Source organism: Pygoscelis adeliae, unplaced genomic scaffold, assembly GCF_000699105.1.
Source record: "Pygoscelis adeliae isolate BGI_AS28 unplaced genomic scaffold, ASM69910v1 Scaffold1, whole genome shotgun sequence".
Classification (NCBI taxonomy): Eukaryota; Metazoa; Chordata; class Aves; order Sphenisciformes; family Spheniscidae; genus Pygoscelis; species Pygoscelis adeliae.
In genome coordinates, this window is record NW_008824051.1 from 4341844 (window position 1) to 4350370 (window position 8527).

At 41.4% G+C, this 8527-nt stretch overlaps 1 protein-coding gene across 1 annotated transcript in view; it reads right to left on the reverse strand.

The window, feature by feature from the left end:
• The window catches only part of EPHX1 (epoxide hydrolase 1, microsomal (xenobiotic)), a 23265-nt gene extending 14926 nt beyond the window's left edge, over positions 1-8339 (reverse strand). Inside the window, exon 1 of the mRNA XM_009333645.1 lies at positions 8313-8339. The gene's annotated coding sequence lies outside the window, so the exon portion shown is untranslated. The remainder of the gene's footprint in view (positions 1-8312) is intronic.
• Positions 8340-8527: the final 188 nt, after the last annotated feature.

An 8527-nucleotide genomic window follows, 5' to 3' on the forward strand; every position in this document is an offset into this window, starting at 1 on the left:
AAAGAGAGAATTTCTTCTCCTGGCTTATGCTGTATCAGCACCATGGCCTCTGCCAACACGGTGGCAGAGGCACAGCACCTAATACCCAACTGCTTTACCCCGGAACAGAATCCCAGCCCATTCTCTAGCAAGAAACTTGTATGTCCTAAGTCACTGGAATACCCAGAGCTACAAAAATATTTCTGCTTCCCCCATCTGCTCTCAAGGAGACTTGAGAAATCAGAATTTTTGCAGCAGAAGACATGGGAGGGATTGTGTGCAAACGTGTATTTTGCATTCGCCCTGGAGTGTGTGTACAAAGAACAAAGAACTCGCTATGTGAAAAGATACCCATTTTTGCAATTAATTCCAAACAGACTTTAGGATGAACTTGTTTACAGTCCAGCAATAAGTGCCAAAATCAATTTCAGGTTTCACAAAAGTTCTGTCTTCTATTGCAGAGAATTGGGGCCAGTGTCAAATTGATTTGCATGAGACGTCATTTTGACTTGGAAGAAGCTGCCTCTGATACTGGTTGGATTATTTTTCGCTAATGGAGAGAGATCCCAAGTTGCTTTCTATATTCAGTCTCTCTCAGTTCCCTTGAAGGTGCCTGTAAAATTCCTAATTACAACGAACACTGGGGCCTAGTGCTCCAACTATGCTACATTTTTTTCTGAGTGCACAGAAGGAAGAGAAAGGGCAAAGTGCGTCAGCAGTATTTTAACTTGCACCAGTTCATAGCACACTCAAAGGGATTGTTTTGCTAGTGATGAGTTACGAGAACACAGCATGCTCCTACCAACCTCTCCAGCCTGCGCTGAGAGGAGACCACTTAGAGCAAACGCACTCAATGATTTCCCAAGTTGCTATTCAAGCTAGTTCTCTACAAGTCCTGTGTGTTATTTGAACAGCGTAAAGCAGCCTCGGTCGTGACGCATCTGCACCAGAATTTCCTCCGCTAAATCACTACTGAGCTGTTGTGAGATGGAAGTTATTAGCCCCTCACACTTCTTCCATAATGCAGCAATACACCACCACAAATGCGGAAGGAGAAACAGGTACAATAAAACTTTTCTATACTTGCAGTTTTCAGAGGTGTAAACAACAAAGTGCTGGTGTTTTTATTCTCTGAAGTCTCTCGATGCAACCATGCTGGCATGCTGCCTTTAAAAATTACTACTTCAAAGGGAGTTCATGTTTCGGTTTGGCTTCTTCCGCTTTTCATGCAACCAAAGGCAAGACCTTTATTTCCATTTATTCCATGGTCAAGTACTTAGGCTCCAAGACTTTGCTGTACCCCAGGGTGGACATTGTTTGTAGACAGCACTTAAAACCTTAGATAGTACTTTTATCCTAAAGCGTCCAAGGAAGAATGCTTTTGTTTTGCTACTTTAAAAACATGTTTTGAAAGAAAAATGTTGACATGTGATGGATCCAGTAAATAGCCCAAAAACTAGCTCCTCTTGAAGAAGGCCAAGCACACCTCAAGAAATACGCTGTTTGCAAGAAAACCCCAAAACTTTCTTACAGTATTTTACTGCTTCTTGTTGAAAACACTCTTGTTTTTCAGCATTGTTTGCATTTTGATTTGCACTGTCCTCTGTTCGTGCATCAACAGCAGAGTGAATAGCTCTACAGGAACAGAGCAATTATTATTTACATCAAAGCTATGTCCTGTCTCATGCCGTCTTCATCAGTATCCAGTAACAGATGCCCCAGAGAACAGTGCTATTTATTTTTTAGAGAGGTCATCTATGAAATAGCTTAATGGTAAAATCCCCATCTTGTTCTACTAGTAATCATTCACCTTTGCCTTGCAGCGTCAGAATCCATCTGAAACACGTTATTGGAGAAATAAGCAACTGGGAAGACTTTCAACCTAACGTCTGAGAACCCATTTTGGCCCAAACGATACGCAACCCAGCACAATACCCACAACTCCGAGCGGTGCTATTAAACCCTATCAGCGCCAAACAGCTAGCCCATGGGTGAAGCAAAAGCTCTAAGAGACCGTGCTGCTTTCAGACACATGCCAGAGGTGATCGTGGTTTAGAGTTAATAACATTTTCTCTCCAAGGTTGGTTTACTAGCAGACTGCAAGGTAGCTCAGAGCACTTCGCACACTCTGACGCTGTCAGATACAAGGTTTATTGATTAATACTTACTCTGCAGGAGAAATAACAGCTCAATTTAGAAGCGATGTTTCCGTTTATTTTTGTTCTGTTACATAAACTCCCCTATTAGGTTCTACTGAAAAGGCACCCCTCTGCCCCAGCGTCTTTGTTTACAGATCGGTTCACCTGAAGAGCGGCAATTGCAGATTACTCTTCCCAACAGATCTGAAGGAAAAAACAACTTACTGAAGGACTTCAAAAACTCGCGGCACCTGTAACAGGGTCCCCTAGCACTGACAGCCTAAAAGGGACTAAGACATGGCACAGTCCCAGAAGCTTCACCCCGTCTACCTCCTACCAGCTCCGGGCATTGCATTTTTGTCATTATGTAACACCAGAAACAGACAGAAAACCACAAGGTGAAGACATTTGTATAAGAAAAGCTTCCTATTTATGTAGTTTATGGAGCATTATGACAAGCTTCAAAATAGCTTAGCAACGCAGGAATTGCTTTGCATACAACTGATAACATCTCCCAGGTGAGCGAGCATAAAGTGATACATTAACATTGTAGGAAAGGAGGAGAGGTAGGCATCGGATGAAATAAAGCGTCCTATGCAGGGAAGCAAATCTAAGGCAGGAAATACAAATCCAACAGAGTTTCTGGCTTGTCTCAATAAGAAATTTAGCATTTACATTTTTTATTGCCATAGGGAGGTGGCACACAATGCTATCTCCAAAACAGCAGGAAGAGATGATTATCATTCTGTTCCACAATCTTTTTCTAGACTGTTCGCAATCAGGAATTAGCCAGTACAGCAGGAACCTAATTAGAAGACTACAGCTAAGGAAAGAGGTCACCTCCCCAAAGAAGGGGAAACCACACTCTCTCTCCCAGGGGGATGGCTAGGCCTCTCCCAGGACAGGGCCGGGGGTACGCCTCCATCACCACTGAGGAAGGTCCCATGCCTGTGGCAGTGAAGCACTGCTCCCTCACAGCTGTTCATCCGCTTTGCCCTTTGGACAACAGTAACAATCAACAGAGAGCCAACGTAAGGCTCTGGGGGTACCCGTATGCAGCACCCAGAACTTCTACTTACGGCAGTTAGTCCCTGATGTACTTCATTCCAGGGGAGTAGCTGAGCACTGTATACAACATACTCCCACCTAATTTTTCCTACAATACTATGACAGTCAAGTGGTATCATCTCTTCAGTACTGCACTGAAATCCGACAGGCACCGAGACCCGAGACTAGCTAAGTATAAAAGAAAAGTCATATGGGACTAAGTTCATTGTTATCCACTTTGCCTCACCCAGAGGCAGTATATTTATGCAACCACTGGCCGGTCAAAGCTCATCTCACAATAGTAATTTAAAATACTGCATGCCACATTTTTAAGAGGAAGACACTCAATTTAGAAGAACGCATATTTAAGCAACATTACTTGCTCTTTCAAATCACTGCCCAACACATTCTTATGTGCTGCTTAAAAACATGTCTTGTTTATCTCAATTTTCCTTATTTTGCTTCTGTAATGCTTGAACAAACCCACTTCCTTCAAAGAGTCTGGAAAAAGCCTGCGGGCTGCATAAATGCAAACTGGCAGAATTCAACCTAGGATCTGTGTGATGCGACTACTGTGACCTAATGACTGTGTGCATGATTCAGGGGAAAGGAAATCTACTCTCCACCTGCAATAATTTCTGTTTAGGACTCTACAGACAGAAAAGCTGCTGAAGGATTCTTAAATCAGCACTGTTCCGTCACAATAATTAAGGGTGAAAGAACTGTTTAAACTTTCATAATAATGCATTTGATAGCTACAACATTAAGGTTAGATCATGCAAAGATTTTTATCCTATTTATCCTATCCAGCCTTTACCTATTCAGTGACCGTCAAATTCCAACAACAACAACAGGTTTTTTGCACGCACGCAGAGAAGGGACAGAAGCCTGGCACACAACTTGGGGGTGAACACAGCTGAAAGCTGGGTCTCCTAGACAGAGCGCTCTCAAATCACACGTTGCCGTTAAAAAAGGGAAGGATATCATGCCAGTAAAAAGTTTTTAAAACAGTTCTTAGCCACTGTCCAGCCAACTAAATGACACAGTCCAATAAAATAGACTCCAAAGAACATCTCGAGCTTTACTTCAACATTTAATTTCTAATGTCTGAAAAGAAATTATGAATAGCACATTGTTCTGCTTTGCCTTCCACCAGAGTTTCTAGCAATAACGAGGTTAACCTCCTCATCCTATGCCAGTATCTGCATTTTATGGAGGGGGTGGAAAAAAGTGCAGATGAACCAAAAGTTAGATATTACAAATAAGGAAATGAGATCGAGGTAATTGTTCCTCAGGCCTTAAGGGAAATTCGGGCTCTATTTTTAGCTTCACCAAATCCTCTAGTACTAAAGAGTAAAAGGTTGCCTTCCTCCCCTGCCATGGTATTATTGCCAGTGTTTTGGCCAGTCTGACCTCTAGATAAGACTCGGATTCATCCCGTACTGCTTGGTGGTACGGCACAGCATGTGTCCTTCTGTTCACTGTGGGATTTTCCATTAGTCTAATTCTCTTAAGATTCTTCCATGAAATCAGAGAGGGAAAGATCTTTAACTAGCAGCTTTACAAGCTTTTTGTATTAGCACTGTTAGAAAACTATGTTACTAAAACCTTTAATTATTAACATATGCAGAATTGACGTGTACGTGGTGCCTTAGAGGGGAAAAAAAAAAGAGTGCAGTTTGAAATCTTGCACTCCAAAGTATGTAAGAACAAAGTACATGACAATCTTTCGGTTAAAGGAAGGTGTGGAGATGGAAATGATGAATATAAAGACTGCCAGAGCAAATTTCTGGCAATCTGCAAGATAGTAAGATGAGGTGCACGCTGCAAATTTAAATTAGGATCATGACTCCAAGTAGTAAGGGCAGCACGAATGAAAACATGTATGAGAGCGTAAAAAGAAAAAATAATAATTTTTTTTTTTTATAAATTGTGACTATGGAAACAGGAAGAGATAGGAACTTGGTGTCACTCTATGAAGACTTCATTCTCAAAGAGAAACGGAACTTTGAAGGATGAGAGAGGAGGGGAACAGATGGTAGTCATCATTTTCTGTCAAATAACTGCAACACCAAAAGGATGTGCCAGAGTAAACATCTAACAAGAACAATTCTTGCTGCTTCATCTCTCTCTTAATAACTACTAAATATTTAAGTTCTCTTCAGATTTAAGGGCTTCATCTAGAAAAGTGCACTACCCGTACCCACCAGATTACAGCAATTAACACTCATGATGAAGCAGCCAAGAGGACTAGGTCCTTCAACAGAGCTTTATTTTTGATTCATAATACATAGGCATTTAACCTGAGAGGAAGACTCGTCTTCTATTAGACAGCAAAGCATACCCCGGGTACAGACGTGGCGGGCAGCCAGGGCATACAGAACAAACTGGTAGAACAATAGCTAACGTCTTCATTGCAGAGTTCAAAAGAAAAAAAAACCAACCTACTGCTGGGTGCAGGAAATATGAGAAGAATTGCTTGAGATAGAGAAAGAAGGAAAAAAAGAGTTTGCTGAGCCTTTACTTGTCTTGTGGATTACACCTAATCATTTTCAACAGATGTTTCAAAAAAAAGTCGGAGGAATGTCAGAGAACAGCTCACTTTTCAGAGGAGAAACCTAGAAAACAGGTCCTGTTCTTTACCCCAGTAGGATACCTCCATAAACATGATCACAGATAATTTTCTTATTCTGGCAAATGCACTGGAAGTCAGCATCATACACTACTGAAGAAAGCAACTAACAAAGCACGGCTACCACGATTCCCACAAAAATATTCCCAGCCCTGCCAATCAGAAAGCATTTAATCAATAACAATATGCTTAAATACATACCAAAGCTGATAATGCCGCTTTAAAAAAAAACAACAAAAAACCCCAACGTAAGACCCAGGGTGTATTCAAATCACTGTGTTAGCCATCCTGCTATGCCCAGCATGACCAAGGTATTAAAGCAAATGCCATTTTAGAAGTAGATTTTTGTGCTTTACTATTTACATAAATATCCATTTACACACACAATGATGCTTTTAATTAAAAATGTGTTCAGAGGAAGAATGCAGGACTTTTTCAGTAGTAGTATTCAGAAGGGAAAGAAGTATTTTCAGCATTAATTACAAGCAGACCAAAGCTCTTCAGAGAGAAGCAAGACGCTCTACTTTCCAAATGACTTCTTTAGGGACTTACACAGTAATTAGAGACCCGTTTGCCAAGTTTGGAACTTGCACATTAAAGAAGACTGCCCTGGTTCTGGGATGGTGCGTTGCAGGCTCAACGAAGCAGTGCGCGCTCTACCACAAAGTGTAAGGCTTTACCTCTGCTCGTCTGGCCACAAAATTTGAATATGCCAACTATAATACAAGAAATGTGCATAGGAATATGTAAGACAATCAATTCATTTTGCCTAGAGCTATAAGCGGTACTTCACCTACCGCCCCCATCCCTGCTTTGCTACTTCCCCACTGACAAATTACTTGACAAACTATCACTGAAGAAACAAGAATTTCTGGGACTATTACCATTCAGGAATTATTACCCCAAACCTTTTTATTTACCCGCTGTAATTATTTAGAACAAATTGGCCACGTATATTCAACTAAGAAGCCTGAACTTGTTTCGCAGCACTTACCACACTAAAACATTGCAGTTCTATGTCTAAAAATACTAGGTAAGTCTGAAAGCTTTGCTGAAACCCTAGATAAACAGACAGGCTGAAAACATGGTATTATTACCCTATGGAATGACCAAATACAAGAAGTATAGTAGATCAAGAGGAGGGGGGAAAAAAGGCCTTTTGGAACACGTAATAATCCAAAACCTATTTTGGGCAATTCATACAGACAAACCGCATGTGGATTCAGGCCGCCCTGGTTATTACCAACTGTTCTCTATTTCGAATTGTTTACTTCAACATCATGATTGCCCCTATGAAAAAAATAATAGAATTCAGAAGAAATAACAAACAAATGGAGTTTAAGCAAATCACACGCAAGTTTTTATACAAAAATTCTGACTGGAAAAGATGTATAATAAAGAGTCACGAACTTGACACAGTGCCAGGACCTTCCCCACAAAGACTTCAGCTCTGACAAAGATCTAATCCTTGTCCTTGGACAACTTCAACTGTGGATTGATTTTCAAAGCTGCCTAATTGCTTTTGGTGCCTATCTCCCATCGATTTTCCGTAAGCATTAGCAATTTGTGTGCTCAAGTCTCAGTTTTAGCTTACTTCAGACAGGAGTAATATCCGTTTCAGAGGAGATGCATGGCATCTCAAAAGAATAGTGCCAGTCAAAGTATTAACCCCGCATTTGTGGCTGCGTAAGTAAATTTGAGACAGTGGCTTCTAAGACTGATCCTATCTCGTAGGTTCACCTACAATAACCAGGAAAGTTTTCTTATTTTAGATAAAGCTATGCTATGAAAATAAGGCAAGAGAAAGCAGCCTAATTCAATAGATTTGGAACATTAGGCAACATACTTGATTATATGTTTTAACTGCAGGGCAAAGTCAAAATCCCAACCAAATTCGGACAAACTGAGCCAAACTTGAGGAGTGAGTCATTTGCTTAGTCTTTGTAGGCTGCTCAGTTATGCAACAAAATACGGTCATTAAACTTAAAAGGTTTTCTTCTCATCCCTAAAACGCTTGTTCAGCAAAGGGAACTATGTATATGGTACTCATTCAAATAATTTTCAGGTTTGGCAAATGACCCATAAACCAAAAAAAAAAAAAAATTTCGATTTCATATCCCCATTTAGAGAGGAGTAAAAAAACCAGACCAAAACCAGACTAAACCATTTATATGCCAGTAGCTAAAGCCACTTATTCTAACTAAACCAGGAAAGCTGGCCAGATTCCCAAGGAACACTAAATAAAATTGTTGTTTCCCGAAGTATCGTCAGCTGTAAGGCCAGCTTATCGGGAACCTTAAGCTGGACAAACAACCCTGGCTCAAGCAAGCCGTCGGGGAATGTCACATCTACTCTCCACCCAGAAAAGCCGATTAGGGCCTTCCTGTTCCCAAAATCAACCCAAAAATCCCCACCCAGGCCACTGCTATTATTCAGACTCTTATAATACCCATTGTTAATAATATTTTGATACTGCCAGCTGGCAGAGGGGCGCACACTCTTTAAAATAACGGTACTTAAGGCACGTAGGCGCGGAGCCCCCTTCAAACAGCCCCCGTTCCCTCTCTCTCGGTGTTCAATGTCCGCAGGCTTTGGCAGGAGGCGCCGCACGCTGAATAACCTGTAAAAGCCGTTTCGTTTACGGGATGGAAAGTTCAGGCCAAGGCCCCCGCTTCGCTCCCTCGTCCCTCAGCTGCGTTACCGCCGCGGCTACGAGGGCAGCGGCACCACT